Below are 17,819 nucleotides of genomic sequence, written 5' to 3'. Positions count from 1 at the left end.
GTGTTTCTAACAAAGCAGCTATTTCAGTGGGAAGGATTTTGGCTGCAGCCACCTGACGGGGGACGGCTCCCGACATGAATGATGGCTAATTGAGCGGCGGATGTGTAATTTGTCATTATTAAGGCTGCATTTGCGCTGGCAGCTGCTGTTCGGGGAGGCTGGGCCGGGGCCGGAGGCGATGGTGGATCCAACACTGCCACCTTCTGATAAAGCAGGGCAAGGTGGGGAAGGTGAGGATGGGTCCCGCTGCTCCTGCCGCGCCAGACCCTGCAGATCCATCCCACGCCGGGACACGCGAGGTCACCCTCGCATGCCGCACACGTTAGGGGAAAACTTCAGTCCTCCTGCAGCTCCCCAGCTCAGACACCACCTTTCCGAAGTAGGATGTCGGTATGTGCAGGCATTTGGAGTTAACTCGGAGGGGAAAATACTAGATTTCAGCTCTAATGTGATAGGAACAGGCGTAACTTGTAATGTTGCTGTTGATTAATTGTATCAGGAGATATTGCTGATAAAAAGAAGTTAGTTCCACATACACATCTGTTTGTTTTGCATGGGAAAGTCACTGAAAAAAGCAAAACAACTCGAATGAAAATGTAAAATAGTTTGAAGTGGGGAGTTTTCATCAGTTTAAAAACATTGTTGAGATAAACTGCTCTGTTGTTCTAGGACAGACTGGACAGTGGCTGATACTTCTTAAGCTGAATTTTAGCATCAGATAAAATGACCAACTGAGAAATGTTTGTGCCCTAATAGGTAATAACAGCCTGGAAAGTGTTCTTGTTGCATCCAAGGTGATGTACCCTGATAAGGGAAGGATTTTGTACTCAGTGCTGACAGGGCCTCGGAGCAGATCTCTGAGGAGCCCTGATGGGGTGGAGTAGGGAGCTTCTGATTTGAGCCTGGCCTGGGTAACACTGGGTTAACTCAGAAGTGTTAACCTGCACTGGCTTCCAAGCATGTGAGGCCTGGCTGCACAAATGTGCTGTTGCACGTGGATCCACTGCCCTAAAGCTCCCAGTGCAAGCGTTAGCACTCGAGAGTGTGTGTAAATTTATGACATTCCTCAAAGGATATATAAATTTATATACTTTATAAATTTAAAATACTGGCAGGCTGGGACAAATGTAATTTGACTTCCATATGTTTCCTGCTACATACAAAAGAAAATAAGCATGTTTACTTCATGCTCACACAATGGAAACTCAAGCCATGAAAACACTGCTTTCCCCATTTGAAGAGCAGCAGTTTGTTTGATACCTTCTGTTACCATCAGGCTTCTGGGATGAGCAGAGCCAGTGCAGCATTAATTAGTCCTTAAGATTACAGGCAAGATGGGATCAGTGTGTGACACAGGGGAGAGGGGGAGTGGTTATCTCTGTGTTGCACTGATATCTTCCCAGATTTCTCCTTGCTGTAACTCAAAGTATGATGCTTCCTTTCTTCCTGAGGAGAGTCCTCTTCCATGGAGTCCTCTCTTTGGTTCCTCCCCTCCCCTTCCTGCTCTGTGTCAGCTCCAGACCTGCTCTGGTTGCACAAGGAACTGGTCCAGTCTTTTCCACTGTTGTTGTTGAGTCTAGTATCTGAAGATTATACTGAGGCACAGCTTGGCTGGATGATCAGAGTTACCTTGACTGCCCTGCTGGCTTGCCTGTGTCCCTAAATTGTCTCTCATCTTGGTTTAATTGCAGCCTGCCTTAGGCTGCGTTGTGTCTTCATGTCTTTGCACAGTAGATCAAAGGACTTGACCAGAGCTCACAGGTCCCGCAGTAGCAGGATTAATGAGAACATTCTGGAGGTCTGACAGTATTCAAAAGGGTCTCTTTGGACACAAAACATCTCTAAAATTGTCTTCAGAACAGCAGGATTTTATGGAGGATTTTATGTCTCATGTTTGCTTTTACATCATTAAATCCTTTGGAAATATTTACTGTGTTTGGGAGTGATTAAGAGAAAAGGATTTTGTTGAAGTCTGTGCTATTAGGGCCAGGCTTTGCCACAGAGGAAGGCAGTGCCAAGCCCAGTTACCCCAGCAGCGCCCTTACACATCCCATCTCCTCCCTGAGCTGCTCTACAGGTGAACTTGAAGCTGAAGAGCTGCTCTCGTCTTTGAGTTTTAAACAACAGCCAATGGTTCACCCTTGTAGTTCAAAAAGGGCTCAGCTCCATTCCCCCCACCCTACAAAGCCTGGCTGCAGTGCCTTCCCATAAATACAGCCTGCAAAGTTTGCATAACATGAGGCAATATTAGCAAAGCCAATGTGATGTTAACACTATAATCTTGTCAGGGCTGAATTTTTCACATTGTCTGGTGTTCTGATGCTCGGAAATAGGCACTTAATGACTCTGTGGGTGTATTAGGAGGACTGTGGCAGCAAGAGGATGAAATGTTTATTCTAAGCTGACTATTTGATGGTTTCTCTGCCATGGATTGCCCAAGCACAAGGGAGTGCTCTGGTCTCTACCCAGTGGGCAGTGATGGCAGAAATCCTGTCTGTCTGCAGCTGGAGAGGTCTGTTGCTTTTGGCTGTCGAGGTTCAGCCACACCGCAGGGGAGCTGGTTACTGGGAGAGCAGCACGGGGTAGTGTGTGTGTCTCTTTTTCCTGCCATCAGCACTCCGAAAAGCTCCCAGGAGTTTCCAGGTCTCTGAGGATATTTATGGGGCTCAGATGCACACAACCTTAAGAATAATTATTCCATATTTACACATCACTTATATACTTTTTTTCTAAGCCAAACATTTGTTCTCTTCACGCGGAATTTTTAAGGACCCAGTGAAGGTGCAGACTGCTCTAATCTGCTTTGCTAAGCTAGGCTCCTCTGCTGCCCAGTGAGTGCAGTTAGCAGGAAGCACACCACAATATTTGCAGCACAGGCAGTTCTGCCCAACCACCAGCCAAGGGCTGCCCTCCAGCTCCTCCACGGATTTGAAATTCAAATCTCTTGGAAGGCCCTTACTGCCGTTATTCATCCCCAAACCTCAAAACCCCCAATCTGCATCTATCCATCTTGAAATGATGAAGGGTCTCTGGGTCTGGGAAGGGGACAAGAACACCCTGAAATAGCACTGAAGGGAGCTGCTACGTGCAGAGGGCAGAGCCAGGATTTTTGCTGCTCCCTCTCTGTCCTCAGCTCACCTCCCATCCAGGGCTCTGGACCATCACTCACAGGCAGAGGCAGCATATTTTTGAAATTACTGGGTTTTGCTGCATTGCATTTCCTAGGCCTGGTTCCTGTTGCTCATCAGATGAGCTGCTGTGGAGAGGCACAGCTCTCCTAAGAAAAATTTAAGAAGTTTGTGTAGCTACAGCCTAATGCACTTGCTGGCCTAAGCCAAATGCAAAAAGATATTTAAAGGCATGAGACTTAAGTGCTGAAATAGGGCCTAAATGTTGCTTTGGGACTTTGAAAATTTGACTTAAATTTCTAAGGCACTTGAGAATTGTTCAAGACATTCCCTTGGAGCTGTATGAATCCTGTTTCTGGCCAGCTTTGTATTTAATTTTCTGATGGTGGTTGGAACATGTATTACCGTGACCTGGAAAAAGAGAATTGCATTAAATAATGATGGGGCACTGGGGCTATTTTTCTTGCTGTATGCCAGAAGGTGTTTGAATAAATTGACAGTGTATTTTCTTTTTGTTCTTCATCTTGATTTATTTCCATTCTTGAACTTCCCCCTTTGGAGAATCCAGTTATAGGTTTTCCTCCTGAGCTGTACACAGAGCCAGCCTTCTATGAGCAGTCTCTAAACATATGTCAAGAGATTGAATCACTGTTTTTTTCCATTTGTGTGGAGCAGATAAGACAAATAGAGGTTACTCTGAAACACTAGATTTTGGAAAGAGAAGGGGAGCAAATTCAGAACAAAGACCACCCAAACTATTTTTCAAGCTCAAGATTCCAGCGAAAACAAACACAGCAAAAATAATGTGCTTCTGATTAGCTACATAAATTAGCTGGTATTGTTCTTCTTCCCAGGGCAAACGATTTACTGGTTTATCCCACCCAACGTTAAATGCAAATTGGAAATGTGTAAAATTACATTTGACTGTGGAGCACACAATGTGTACACAGTTGGTGAGCAATGCCAGCCCCATATGTTCTATACATCACAGGGACCCAAGTTACAGAGTTCTGGCATGAGCTGCCAGCTGCTGGGCCATGATAGGAGTGATCTGCACTCTGAGAGCTATCAAATGCATCAATCTGGGACAACTGAATAATGAACATATTGAAAACATTGTGACATTACTGGACCAGCTGTAGGGTGTCCAACTGCTCAGTTTTCCCGTTTGCTGCATCATAAAAGCAAGTTGTATTCCTGAATGCAGAAAGAGCAGGGTGAGATGGACCAAGGAAAGAAAACTTTTGGGGTTTAGGCAGCAAAATCCAGAGTGGGACCAACAAGAGTCCACCTGCAGACCCTCCTGCTCACCTGAACAGCCCCAGCTTTGGCAGCTTCTCCTGCCCTGGGCTCCTGGTCAGAAGGGTGATCAGTGCTGGTTCCCTCCCCACTCTGGGTGTGTTGGGAAGGGGTGAGAGAACAGCTCTGAGACCTGCTTGGCCAAGATAAGCTTTTCGCTGCTTGGTTTGTGAATCCAGACTGGCTGTAGGATGTAGGGAACTTTGCCTCCAGGAGTTAGGATGTAGCCCAGTTCATGAGTTCATTGTCCCTGCCCATGTGGAATTAGATGTTCAAGGTCCCTTCCTACCCAAACCATTCTGTGCTTTTATGAGAGGCTTCAGCCAGTTCCCACCAGAGTGAAGCTGCGGCTCTGGCATGTAAAAGAGACCTTCACACACTACTTAAAGCTACCCAAAAAGGCAGAGTGCTTCTACGAAAGTGAGATTCATTGCTTGGCATATGACCCTCGTGTCACACCCTTTTGGTTTAAGCTCATGCTCCTCTCATATTTTAACACAAAATGCTGTCACTATGCTGGAGGCAGTCTTTTTACTCTCTTTGTTTAGCACTGAGCACGAAGAGTTTGTGGTGTGGTGTTACCGTGTGTGTGTGCACGTGGATAGTTACACATACACATGTCCATGGGTGTGTACATTTGTCAGGGGTAGCTCAACAAGCCCTGCTTTTTACACACTGCCCCACACCTGCCTTTATGCAGGGTGGTTATTGATTGATGGCAGTTTTCAAAACATTCCTCTTTCCCACGTATTGAATTTGTGCTGTGTTTATTTATTTATTGTTTCATTTGTGCCTCTTCCGATTCATTCTGCCTCGTGTTTTCCTCATTGGTGTCAGTTGTAGTCAATTACTTTGCGTGAAAAGATTGAGGACCTAATTTATGGCATGATGACACACAGTAGATACACTGTTCCCATTAGAACCTGATGAAACCACTCTATTAATTTTCTCAGTGTGCCAAGTCAAGTCACAGAGGGTAGACCTTTGATGAATAAAGCATATTTTCTTACTTAGCTCCATTCCTAACTAGCTCAACTTCTAGAAATAACATCAGTTGGCCAATGAAAACACTTCTTTGATAGTGGCAGGAATTTAAGATAAAAAACAGCTGGGTGAGTTTTTTTAGACGAAAGGAAACAACTTTGAACTCTGCAGACAATGTAGTTTAAACCCAAACAGATGTGGTTTAATCTTGGTTTTGATCCTCTTGTAGATTTTCTTTTAAAATGCATGCACGTGCACGGAAATGATGACTTTCAGATGGCTGGACATAATTTGTTAGAGTATCACCTTGGTGCATAAATCTTCTCTGCCAAAGGCTCCACGTCTTTGAACATGGCCTGAAAGGTACCAGAAGGAACTAATGTTGTTCTTTTGGTGCTATCCTGCAACTGTGTAATAGGAAGATAAAGTCTGTAAAATGAGAATCTCAGATGTGTTTTTGTGGTTCCCAATAAATCTTTTAACCTTGAGGGCTTGAAGTAACTCCGAGACAGAAGAGACAGTATGAGACTTACTCCAGATCAGCAGAGCCCTTTGATCTGAGCCCAGCCCTATCTCACTTCGAGAGCTGTTAGTCACATCTGGCATTTTCATATGCTAATTTCCCTCTCCTTTCCCTATGTATTAACACAAGTGGAAGTAAACATGTAAACAGACTTCCCTTCAATAGATAATCAGCTTTTCATATAAATATGGTAGTGACACTGTCTTTCAGCACATGTTCCAATCACCATCAAACTTCAAAGCTCTGTGCAATCAAGACCTGCTTCTTCCCTACAGCCAAATCAGAGGATTGAATACAGGAGGGCTGGCTACAGATGTGCCTCTGCACAGATGTGAGCATTTCTTTCTCCCCATCTCTTATCCTTACTGAAATCAGAGAGGTAGGATGAAAACCAGCATAAAGAACAACCTCTTTTCTTCTTGGCAGAAGTAAAGAGCACTCTGAAAAAAAAGATGATACACTGCTACCTTAAACTGGGGTTTGGGAGCTGCAGCAAGTACCAAGGAGAGCTGGGAAGAAGAGCAACTCACAGAGATTTTTGAAAATGGGTGCATAGTTTTAGTGAGTCTCATACTTAGTCCGCAGCTCTCAAACATATTTAGGCTTTTCACACACTTTGAAACCAAGGGGAATTAGTCATTCAAATAACTTTTGGGTGTCTGAGCCTTGCTACACTTTTCCTAAAGTCTTGGTTTCTCAGATGAAGATATTACATGAGGCTCATCAAGGGAAAATTTTGGTTTTGTAAACTTCAGAGTAGAAGGAAAAATACTGAAGATGTAATGAAAAAACAAAACAAACCAGAAAAAAACCCCAAATTCATTATCTTACAACAAACAAACAAACAAGTTTTCTGATTTCTGGTCATTCTTTTTGGGTGGTTGATTGTGATTTCAGAACAGAGTGCAAATGCTGTTGGCTGGGATGTGTTGGTGCTGTCCTGTCAGCCCAGCTCTGAAATGAGCCAGGCTTTTCCTGCCTTACCTCCTCTACCACAGTCACTCCAAGGCAGGGACCTGGAATTAGATCTTTTTAAAGCTAAAGATAAAACCATCACATGATTTCTTACAAGATTAAAAACAGAGCTTCTAGCAGAATAAATACAGCAGATATCCTGGCTTTTTACCAGGACCTAAGCAGCTGTTGTTTTAGCAGATAGCAGGAAATTGTTAGGAACCCGTTCTCAGAGCCTGATGGAAATAGAGGTAAATCTGCTGTAGGTCTGACTCTTAAAACATCATCTGGACTCATCTGGATCTTGCCAAAGGAGGCACCTGCTACTGCTCCATTTCCTTTTGAATCTTCAGGGTGGCACTGTATTTTATCAATATTTTATTTTTCTTCTTTGTTTTTTCCTCCATCAGCAATAAGGGTTGTTTTTTATACAAACTGATTTATTTTACATGTCCTTTTACAGATCATCTTGTTCCACCCCCTGCCATGGGCAGGGACACCTTCCACTATCCCAGGTTGCTCCAAGCCATGCCCAGCCTGGCCTTGGACACTCCCCAGTGATGGGGCAGCCACAGCTTCTCTGGGAAACCTGTGCTAGGGCCTCCCCACCCTCACAGGAATGAATTTTTTCCTAATATCCCATCTAACCCTACTCTCTGTCAGTGGGAAGCCATTCCCCTTGTCCTGTCACGCCAACCCTTGTCCCAAGTCTCTCTCCATGTTTCTTGTAGCTCCTTCAGGCCCTGGGAAGGCCACAATTTGGTCTCCCCAAAGCTTGTCTTCTCCAGGCCAGACAATCCCAATTCTCCAAGCCTTTCCTCCAAGCAGAGCTGCTCCATCCCTCTGCTCATCCTGGTGCCTCCTCTGGACTCTCTCCAGCAGCTCCAGGTCCTTTCTATGCTGGGATTCGTTCTTGTTTCTGACGATCCCCATTAGTCTTGCACAGCAGCTGCTTGTTGTGTTACACTCTTTTCATAGCATCTCCCAAAAGTGCCACAGCCCAGGGATGATCCCACATCCCAAATGTCAGCATCTCCCCCTGAGCAGCCACAGGGCCCTTGTGGGGATGCTCCATCACTCCCCAGACAGCACAAGCCTGAAATATGAGTTTGGCATCACCCAGCAGAGCTGACAGACAGGTGGGAGAGGAGGGAGCAGTGAATGGTAAGAGCAGTCATTCACACAGATGACTACAGGAAACCTGTAATCAATTAATGATTTGCATGTTCAGAATGGAGATGAGTTGAGCAGTAAATTATTAACTGCAGTCCAATAGCTCCAGCTCGATGATAGTGGATAATTTGCTGTGCTTACATTAGCAAATAACTGAGGCAGTCAGGATAGAGCAAAATGCAAAGCTGTGGAGTGGAATCAGAAGTGTAACTACACAGCTTGAACGAAATTCCTCTATTGGCATGTCTTTTGAAGAAAAAGGGTTTTTTTCCATTAAAGATAGTTTTAGCCAATTATTTATCTTTTACAAAAAGTTTTTTGCTTTTAGCAAAAGGAAAAGAAGCCAGAAACCTTCAGCCTTCCTCTCCCTTCATCTCCACTCCCTCCAAAGTCAAAATTAAAAAACATTAATATTTGAATTTTGATAACCCCCTTGAAATTTTATGAATAAGTTCTTTAAATCTGCTTTTATGTGCTTCATCCACATGGACATGTACAGTAAAGTGCCACTACACTCACAGCTGCATCTGTGAAACATCCTGCCATGCCCACCTAAAAGTCTGGAATAAATCTGGTGTGGACACCAGTGAGACTATGCTCGGACCACTCATTTTCTTAGAGGTGGCCAAGTTCTCAATGATCTGCGCCAAATGTTGTCTAGTAACACAAATACAGTCTATGTTTGTTTGTTTTTATTTAAATTTAAAGCCATGTATAAATTGCAGGAGATCTAATTTTATGCCAAGTATGAAAACCAGTTAAAAGTACTTCCATTGAGTAAGGAGTAGGATTTCAAGTCATGGATTTTTCTCCTTTTGTGTTACATTTTCAGGACCATTTCCTTTATTCTGCTGGTTTGGGGGTAATTCAGTTTTTTGGAAGCGTACTGTAAAAGCATAAAAATTGGGATTTATGAAATAATGTGAAACATTTAACTATTACGCAGCTGCTGACTCTTTGTAGCAGCATTAAGTACATGAAGGGAGCCTCTTGGTCAGTATTATGATTAAAACATTTGCTTATGGCTTGTAATTCATGTATCACCTCCACTTAGAATCGGTGCTCTAAAGCTTGGCCCCTTGACTGCAGGCAGCTCTTACCTTGTTTTAAAGCTTTTTAATGCTTACACAAAGTTTTGTCAGTGATACCCAGAGATTCTGGAATATCTGAGCAGCTAAATGGTGAATAAAATCCTGGGACTGGGATGCAATGAGCTTTTCTGATAACATGGATTTATTCTGCTTTCTTTTAGTTTTAATTCAGCTCTTCCCTGCCAGCTAATCAGAGCCAGCAGAACATGATTTTTTGGGTATAAAAGGCATCAGGAATTGCATTTCATGGGTGAAAGTTTCCCTAGAGGACTTTCCAGTCCCTGCCATGCCCTCAGGGGTTTTGCTGCTGCAGGATGTTGTCCATATATCATGTTGTAGTCACCTTAGCATAATTCTTGGCTTCAGGGAGAGCTGAGCAGAACTTGCACTTCACAACTGGTTAAAAAGTGTGTGTGTAGATCTACATTCTCATTTTCAGATGGGTGATTATGTTATAGAGCTCATCCTTTCCTGCTTTCAATCTTTTTGAAAGACAGGAACTTTAGGCCACCTCATTATCCATCATTTACAGACTTCCAGCCTGATCCACTCTACGATTTTCTATCCTATCCTGTGATGCTTTCAGGACAATGTTGGCACGGATAAATTTGCTGCAGTCTGGGGACTACAAGCCATATCATCCTGCTGGTTTTACAGGAAGTTAGTTACCCTTTGTGCATGAATGGAGAGGGGAGAGAAGTTCTGTAATTTCATGGAATTACCCTTGATTTGATCACTGCTTGCTGAGTGAGCCAGCTCGCTGTCTGCCATCGCCTTGCCTTGCTGCTGTCATGGCTCACACTGCCTTGGATGACATTCCTGGCCCGGGCAGCATCCCTGTTGCTGCTGCTAGCATGGAGCATCTGGGATCCATGTGGGCAGGGGGTTGGCACAGGGTCACCCCAGTGACACACTGCTGGCACTGGGGTTGGCACAGAGTCACCCACGCCAGCGACACAGGGCTGGCACCACGGGCTGCCAGCTCCCCCCACTCTGCCCCAGCATGAGGAAACCAAGGAGTGCACCCTGAGGGGACCTGGCTGGGCTGGTGGCGTTGTCCCCGGGAATCTGGCCTGCTCCAGGGTTTCTGGGATGGCTGCAGTTGTGTCTGGAGTGTTTGTGTGTGTGTCGGCACAGATGCAGCATTCACAAATGGGGGGATATGAGCAGTGTTCCAGGAACTGCCTTCCCTGTGTTTAGCAGCCAGGTTCCAGCTGCAGGGGTTGTTAAACTCAGAGCATTTTCACGATAAAGGTGTTGGGTTGGAGGTCAGTGTGGGATACCTGCTTGGTCATGGCAGGGTTTCCATGTCTCTGCAGTGCAGTTTATGCTGGTTTAAATGTTTGTCTCTCCTTCATTCCCTACTTAGTGAGAAATATGTTTTCTGATGGGAAATTGTAAAAGCTTCTGGATGCACAATTTGATTTTAGCTCAGGACTGATTTGGACAAGTTTGGAATAGGGATAGAATTTTAATAAGGTCCTAAGTGACCTAGGAGACAAAGGGGTGTTGGGATAGTCCCTGTGGCTGTTTGGGGCCATGCACATCAGCGTGAAATGACCGCCTTGCTTCATGTGTGTATGTGTGAGAAAAATTTCCCTGTTCTCTAATATTTACTATTTATATCAGCCTGCTGGATTGACAAGAAAACCAACATTCATTCTCTGGAAATGTTTATTCCAGCTTGTAAAGCAACTACGGTACATTGTTTTACTTTTACTGATTAGATTTGGCACAATTTCATGTTAAGCTAAGAAATGCCAAGTTATTACTTGCTGCCACGGTGATAATATTTGTGAAAATTCTAATAATATCAGGGAATAATCAAATATGCTTCACGCTGTTTCTTTTTCTCTTTGGAAACTTTGGGATTATTTTTCTGTATTCAGATCTTTTTTTGTTGAAATTGTTTGTCTGTATAGATCCCTTTATCCAAAATGCTGCAGTGGGTCCTGGTTGGTGTTTTACACAGCAGATGTTCCAGCAGCCCGCTGGGGATGCTGGTACAAGCCCTGTGCATCTATGCAGCTGTGTCTGGAGCAACACAGGTCAGTTTGGCTGTGGGGAACGTTGGATATATGGCACCTTTTGGATGTGAAAGTGCTGGGGGGATAAAGCTCTGGATTCCATCAGGCCACTAAGAGCAATTGTACAACATCATTCACACTCCAGTTTGGGAGCCAACAAAGAGAGGGGCACTGTGAAGGCTGGAAATGGCTCAGGACCTGGAATTAACTCAAACCCAGTTAAGAATAGGGTTAAATGTCCTCTTTTTTCTTCAGATGTGAGATTTGAGATGCAGCCCTACAGCACTGGCCTTGGTCCCTGGCCCCCCAGTGCTGTGCCATAACCACTGGGAGCAGCGCTGCCAGCTCTGGGTGTTTTAATTCCATCGGATACAGCCGGCATATTGTTTAGGAATGGCAAAAGCCTAAACCAGAGTGTGCTGGGAGATCATCAAAGCTGATTCTAGAGGAAGCAGAGGAGTCTAAAGCAGGGGGGGAGTTGTTGAGGGCTGTAAACCGGAGCCAAGGCTGCTCTCCAGAGCCCAGCCTCGCACCCAGCTGCTGGCGTGGAAACCGTCACTCCGCGTGAAGGAGCATCCAATCACGGTGATTAGGCTGCAGCAGAGCTCTCCAGGCACTCCTGCCCCCTAAAATCTCTTACCACTCCTGTGATTAGTGGGGGTAATTAGAAAGCCTGTGTTCACTGGAAGGAAACTGCTTTGGTCTCTGCTCTGGTGCGGATTAAACAGAAAAGCAAAACGTTGCCGTGTTTTGACTAATTGCTGTAGAAACTTTTCAGCAAAATGTCAAAATGTGAAGCGAGGCCACATCAGAAAGTTAAAGTACAGTAAGTACATGGCTGGTGTAAAAAAACCCCCAAAAATACAATTGGGTGGAGAGATCTAAGGGAAAAGAAATTACCAAACACAGTTACTTGGGGTCCATAAAATGAAATTCAAGTTCAGTATATTAAAAAACATGTGGCCTGTATTTGAAAACATTTTATACAAATGCCTGAGAGACAGAATAGGAAAGATGTGGCTGCAGATAAGCTCTCATGTGCCAAAGAGCAGAGATCAGGGATCAGGCATGAAGAAGGAAAACTAAAGGCAAGATCTGTGTCTGCTGGATTTCAGTAGAATTCGGGGAATTCACAGAGTATCTGTTCACAAACTTGGTGAAGGAAGGGCTCCTATCAGCCTTGGTGAACTTTAATCCAGGATTGCACTGAACAAGATTTATGGGAGAGATGGATATAATTCCCAGATTCTGCTAATTCAGTGAGATTTGGTGCTAATAATGGCAAGGTTGTGGGTTTGATCCCAGCATGGGCCATTCACTTGAGAGCTGGACTTCATAATCCTTGTGGGACTTTTCCAACTCAAAACACTGTGTGATCAAATATTGGAAATTTCAGAGCTGACTGTCAGCAAAAGGTACCTCAGTGCCATTTTCTGGTTGCATCAGTGAGACAGCCAGCTACAACGCCCAAGTTTTGATTGCCAGCTCCAGTGGAGACACAATACTTTCTCCATCTTACTGTTCTGGGTAGCTGGTATGAGCTGGATTGGTGGGACTGAGCCTGAAACAAAGATTTTGGTAGGTCTCTCTGCAGACCAAGTTTTCCAAAGCTACTCAGGAGCCTAAAAATGAAGGTACAAATTTAGCGTTTCAAAATTGCACATCCTGCTTTGGCACAAGAACTTTATCATGGGCAGTTTTCTTGTAGCTCGTTAATGACTAATGAAGCACAGGTCTGTGTAGAACAGTAAATGAGAAACTATTGGAGGGAATTGTGCTGTGATTGACTGTCTGCTGGAGACAGGGAAGGGTGTTCCAGGCTTTTCTGCCGAAGGCCAGTCTCCAGGGAGAGTCCTTTGTTCGCAGCCCTCGTCTCCAATATCTGCCCTGACGGCTGGTATTTTTTATTCCTTTGCTTTCCACCTGTTTTGTGTTAACAACCAGCACAAGCTGAAGCATGACTGAGGGGATTTGTCATACTCCTGTGGATGCTGATCAGTCCTGCAGGGGTGGCTGCCTCCTCACACACCACGGGCCCAGCACACGCCTCGCCTCGTGCTGCTGCAAGCAGCACAAACCAGCCCCGATTTGCAGCTGGATTAAGGGAGGTGATGGCATTTCTTGCTGAAATCTACAGACTGACCCCTTAGCTGATGTGGGCAAATGGTTTCGGGGGCTGCTCTCAACCTCTCTGTTCCTTTTGCTTTTATAACTTGAGGGTATTTCAGATCCCATCTGCAGTTTTGCTTAGTTTAGGTCAGGAAGTTGGCACCAGTGTAAAACCAGTTTGCACCGGACACAGAATATCCAAAGAAACAGATTCCCAGACAAACAGGAACAGCTCCTGATGCCTGCTTTGTCCTTGAAAAAAAAAGTGTCTTTTCAAGGACTTCATCAAGCACTACTTTTCAGATAAGAACAAACCCTGTTCATGCTAATATTGTCTGAAAATTTCATAATTTTAATAATTAATACTGTAGCCACTCTCACTGTTCTTGTGTTTCTCACAAAGCAGATCAGGAAATTGTGGAATCACAGAATAGTTTGGATTGGAAGGGACCTTAAAGCTCATCCCATTCCACCCCCTGCCCTGGGCAGGGACGCCTTCCACTATCCCAGGTGGCTCCAAGCCCCATCCAACCTGGCCTTGGACACTTCCAGGGATCCAGGGGCAGCCACAGCTTCTCTGGGTGCCAGGGCCTCAGCACCCTCACAGGGAAGAATTTCTCCCTAATATTTAGTCTTGCTCTGTGTCAGTTTAGAGCCACTATCCCTTGTCCTGTCACCCTAGGCCCCTGTCAGAAGTCCCTCATAAAAAGAAATGGCAGGCAGGGACTCAGTGCCATTTAAGTTTTATTTTTTTTAAAGCCAGTGCAATTTCCAACTGATGTGAATTACATCATGAGCCTTATATGTTTTCATTCTGAACAAGCAGCACTAAAAGAGTCTGTTTCTAGCAGATTCTTATCTTACTTTTTCCATGTGCATTGTTGTCTCCCATTTTCTGAAGGAAACCTGGAAAAATTTAAACTTAAATTAGTCTAAAACAATTTTAAGAGGGAATAAATAATATTCATAAGATGCCTTCTCTCCTGTAGAAGAGTTGGAGAGTGCCAAGATTCCAGACCAATTCTTAGAAATAACTGATCAGCATCACAACCTGCCTTGAGAATGATTTCTCCTGCAGCAATTGAAGTTGGGAATACCGTGTGGCAGCAGCAGGAATGGGAAGCTGCTATAGCATGAGATAGAATGGGCATTGGGAATTTTTTCTTCAGAAGCTGGGGTGTGTGTGGATCTGAGCTGCTGGATTTGAGTGACAGCTGAGCCTTTTGTCCCACTGTTTAAGTGACACCAGTGGCACTTACCAAGTTTCAGTGTTTACCAATCTCAGGGAGCACTTGTACTTTGAAATCCGTGTAGGTAAAGCTCTGCAAGACTTCTTGAACCTCTTTGTTGGTGTGTGCGTTCAAGCACTCTGAATTCTTCCTGCTACAAAGGAAAAAGTGGGAGTGTCTAAACTGCTAAAAACGAAGAGTACAACATTTCAGCAATTGATTCTGAGGCAGGAACAAACTTTAAATGGTAACATTTATCACAGAACAGAAAGTTCTGAGCTGTCACTGCTTTAGAAGAGCCAACACCCTCATGCTATGGAACCACTGTGCCTGTGGATGAGGCTTCTGGGGTGCACTGGGGTTTCCATGAGATGATTTCTACCAGGAGATGCCATGATTTGGGTCTGTCTGGTGAGAGGATCATGCCCTGGGAGTGGGAAGGGTGTGATGGGGCCCAGGTGGGCCCAGGGTGGATGAGGGGGTGGAGCTGGGGCTCCTGCAGCTGCAGGGGATGATGAGGAACCCCACAGCTGCAGGGAATAATGAAGAGCTGGCCAGGCAGCACCTGGGGCTCCTCTGGGCTTGCTGGCACTGGGCTGAGCTGCTCAGAGGTTTCTGTGTCTTGCTGGAGAGTGCTCTAAAAGTTAAATACTTATTTCTGCCTGTGTTAGGGAAGGATTTCCCTTTTCCCTGGATGCTGGTGTTGTTCTTGTTCTCCTGGCTGGGTGAGTACAAGGCTGAGGTGCTGTGTAGGTGTGGGTGTGACCTGAGCTGTGTCTTTTTTTAATGAGAAAAAAAGCCCTCAAAGGCCTACAAGTGCTAATTCTTCTGGAAACCCAGCTTTGATTCTGGTTGCACAAAATAAATTTTTGTGGATCTGGGTGTGGGAGAGAAGCTCAATGATCAGTGTTTAAATGCCCCCCTCCACGAGTGGTATGAAATTGCTCTTTCAGCACAGAGTAACTGAGTAATTCCAGGATTTGCTGTCTGAAGGTCTCTCAGCTCTAGGGGTAATACTAATAGGAACTCTTCCCTTCAGAGGTTTTTAAAGGGGGAAATTCCTGAGTTTAGAGCTGAGAATCTCTTATTGGTACAGGCCTGAGAGCTGCTGTTGTTGGTCTTGAGCCAAGGCATTTTTTGGGGGGGAAATACCTTTTCTGTGTAATATAAACTACCATTTTTCTCTAGGGAAAGCAGGAATAATTTCCTTTCTGTGCTGAGCTGAACTGGAGTGTTTGAGCACTAAATAAAATCAGAAAGCATTTAAAAATCTAATTTCTGTAAAAATATAATGGCCAGCTTTGTAGTAGTACTTCATCTTATGCAGGTGGATGGTGATGGAAGTGGAAAGGACTGGTGCAGAAGAAGGGTGGACTTACTTAAGATAGTTTTAGATTTTTATGTGTTTTTGCATGACCACATAAGCTATTCTGTCGCTTAAAGACTGCGTGTGGAGCTGGGATCCTGCTGCTGCAGAAACAAAGGGTGTCCTACACAGAAAAACCCCGTGCTGGGACTTCTGGGGGCAACATCAATGTGAATACGGGAGGTGAGGGAGAGGGAATCCTTTCCAGCTGGAATGGCACAAGACTTGTGCTTGTTAGCTGTGTCCAGCTCAGGAGGAGACAGCTGTGCCTGTTTTTAGCCTGAGACTGAGCTCAGGTGTTCCCCAGGCCAGCAGAGGAAGAGCTGGGCTGGAGGAAGGCTCTTGCAGAGGGCAGTGTCTGGTGTGGGTGGCATCCATGTGAGAGCAGGTTGGTGTGTGGGAGTCAGGGTTCTGGAGAAGTTTGGGAGAGGATTCCTGGAAACACGAGCTTGCTGTGAGGGGCTGTCACGGGTGCACTGCTCCGTGAGAACAGAGCAGTGACAACTCTCACTCTGGCTGGAGCAGTGCTCATCTTAAGGACTTTTCAGCTTTGTTGCTGTTATTCTGTTATTTCCTCCCTGTGGCTCTGTGACAGCACTTTTGTCATCCAGCTCTTCAGTGTGGGAACCCTTTTCCTGTCAGGGCAGTGGGAGGGATGTGCTCAGTGCTCCCTCAGCGGGGTTTGCTCTTTGAGCTCCCTCAAAAGCACCATGTGGAATGTGCTAAGAAGTTATAGAAAGCTTGTAAAGGTGGAAGGGAGCTTTCCCTTCCTTTATGAGCACTTGAGCTAGACTGGCTCCTCCTCCTGTGCAAGTCATGGTTTTTACTCCAGACTTCTCCCACTCTTTTCTGGGTCTGCCCTTTTCCTTGCACTTCAAGGTACTGACTCTCCCCAGTTTCTGTGCTGCTCTTTTCTTGCTTTGCTCCCTTTTTAGCATGAGAATCCTGCCAGTGTGGAGGAATTAACAGCAGCGTTGTGCAGCTGCCAGGAGGTTTGGGTTCTTGTGTCCTGGTTAAAGTGGAGACATTGGCTTGTAACTATTCCACTCTGAGCTGTGATTATGCCTTAGACCAGAGGCTACAGACATCTTCCTACAATATATTTTGGCAGGGCTGAGTTGATTAATGAAGCTTGAATCATGAGAAGGCAAACTCTGGGAAACTCCTATGCTTCACTTAAAATATCTCATGTAAATTAATATTTCTGAAACATGTTTTCTGCTTTAAACTTAGACCCAGGGGAGAAAAAGTGCTGATATGTACAAGTAGTCTGATTTCCTTGCCAAGCTCAGCAAGACTCTGTGCCAGTAAAGGGCAGCAAGGAGCTTTGAGCAGAGAAAATAGAAGTTTAATGTTTCTAGCTGTTGACTGAAAGAATTGGGCCATTATGGAGATGACAGAAGGCTGGAACAGCAGCATCTCAAAAGCCCTTCAGCGTTGTCTGATGCTGTCCCTTTAAAAAGTGCTGTACTGATGTAATGACTGCTTGAGGTAATGACTTTTTAATGTATTTAAGGGAAACAAGACCACCCTGATTAGCTGGAGTTTTATTTTCAAAAGAGTTATGATTACTGAAGTGCTGTCATGCCATGAATCACTCGGTTCTGTGGCTGAGGTACCGCAGGCTTGCTGCAAAGCCATCAATTTTCGTGGTTGGGCCCCAAAGTTTCTTTCCCATTTTGTGCCAGTTTGGCAGCTGAACCAAGTCTAAATATATTGATGCATTTTTTCCTACTGGAATCAGTGTCTTGATAGCTTGACTGTAAAGACAGTGAGATTTTTGTATTGGATAGTGAGAGTAGGGCTGGGAAAGGGGATGCTGAGCAGCACTGTGGAGCGTAAAATATTTGTGGGGGAACTTATGCAGCATCTCTGTCTCAAGGAGAAGTGCAGTAGAACAGATTCTCTGCTAATCCCCTCAAGCAAACCTGTGTAA

This window comes from Corvus kubaryi, unplaced genomic scaffold, assembly GCF_017639235.1.
Source record: "Corvus kubaryi isolate FWS band 111438036 unplaced genomic scaffold, C.kubaryi_AGA036_p1.0 136, whole genome shotgun sequence".
Taxonomy (NCBI): Eukaryota; Metazoa; Chordata; class Aves; order Passeriformes; family Corvidae; genus Corvus; species Corvus kubaryi.
Note: the sequence above shows the minus strand (reverse complement) of the source record.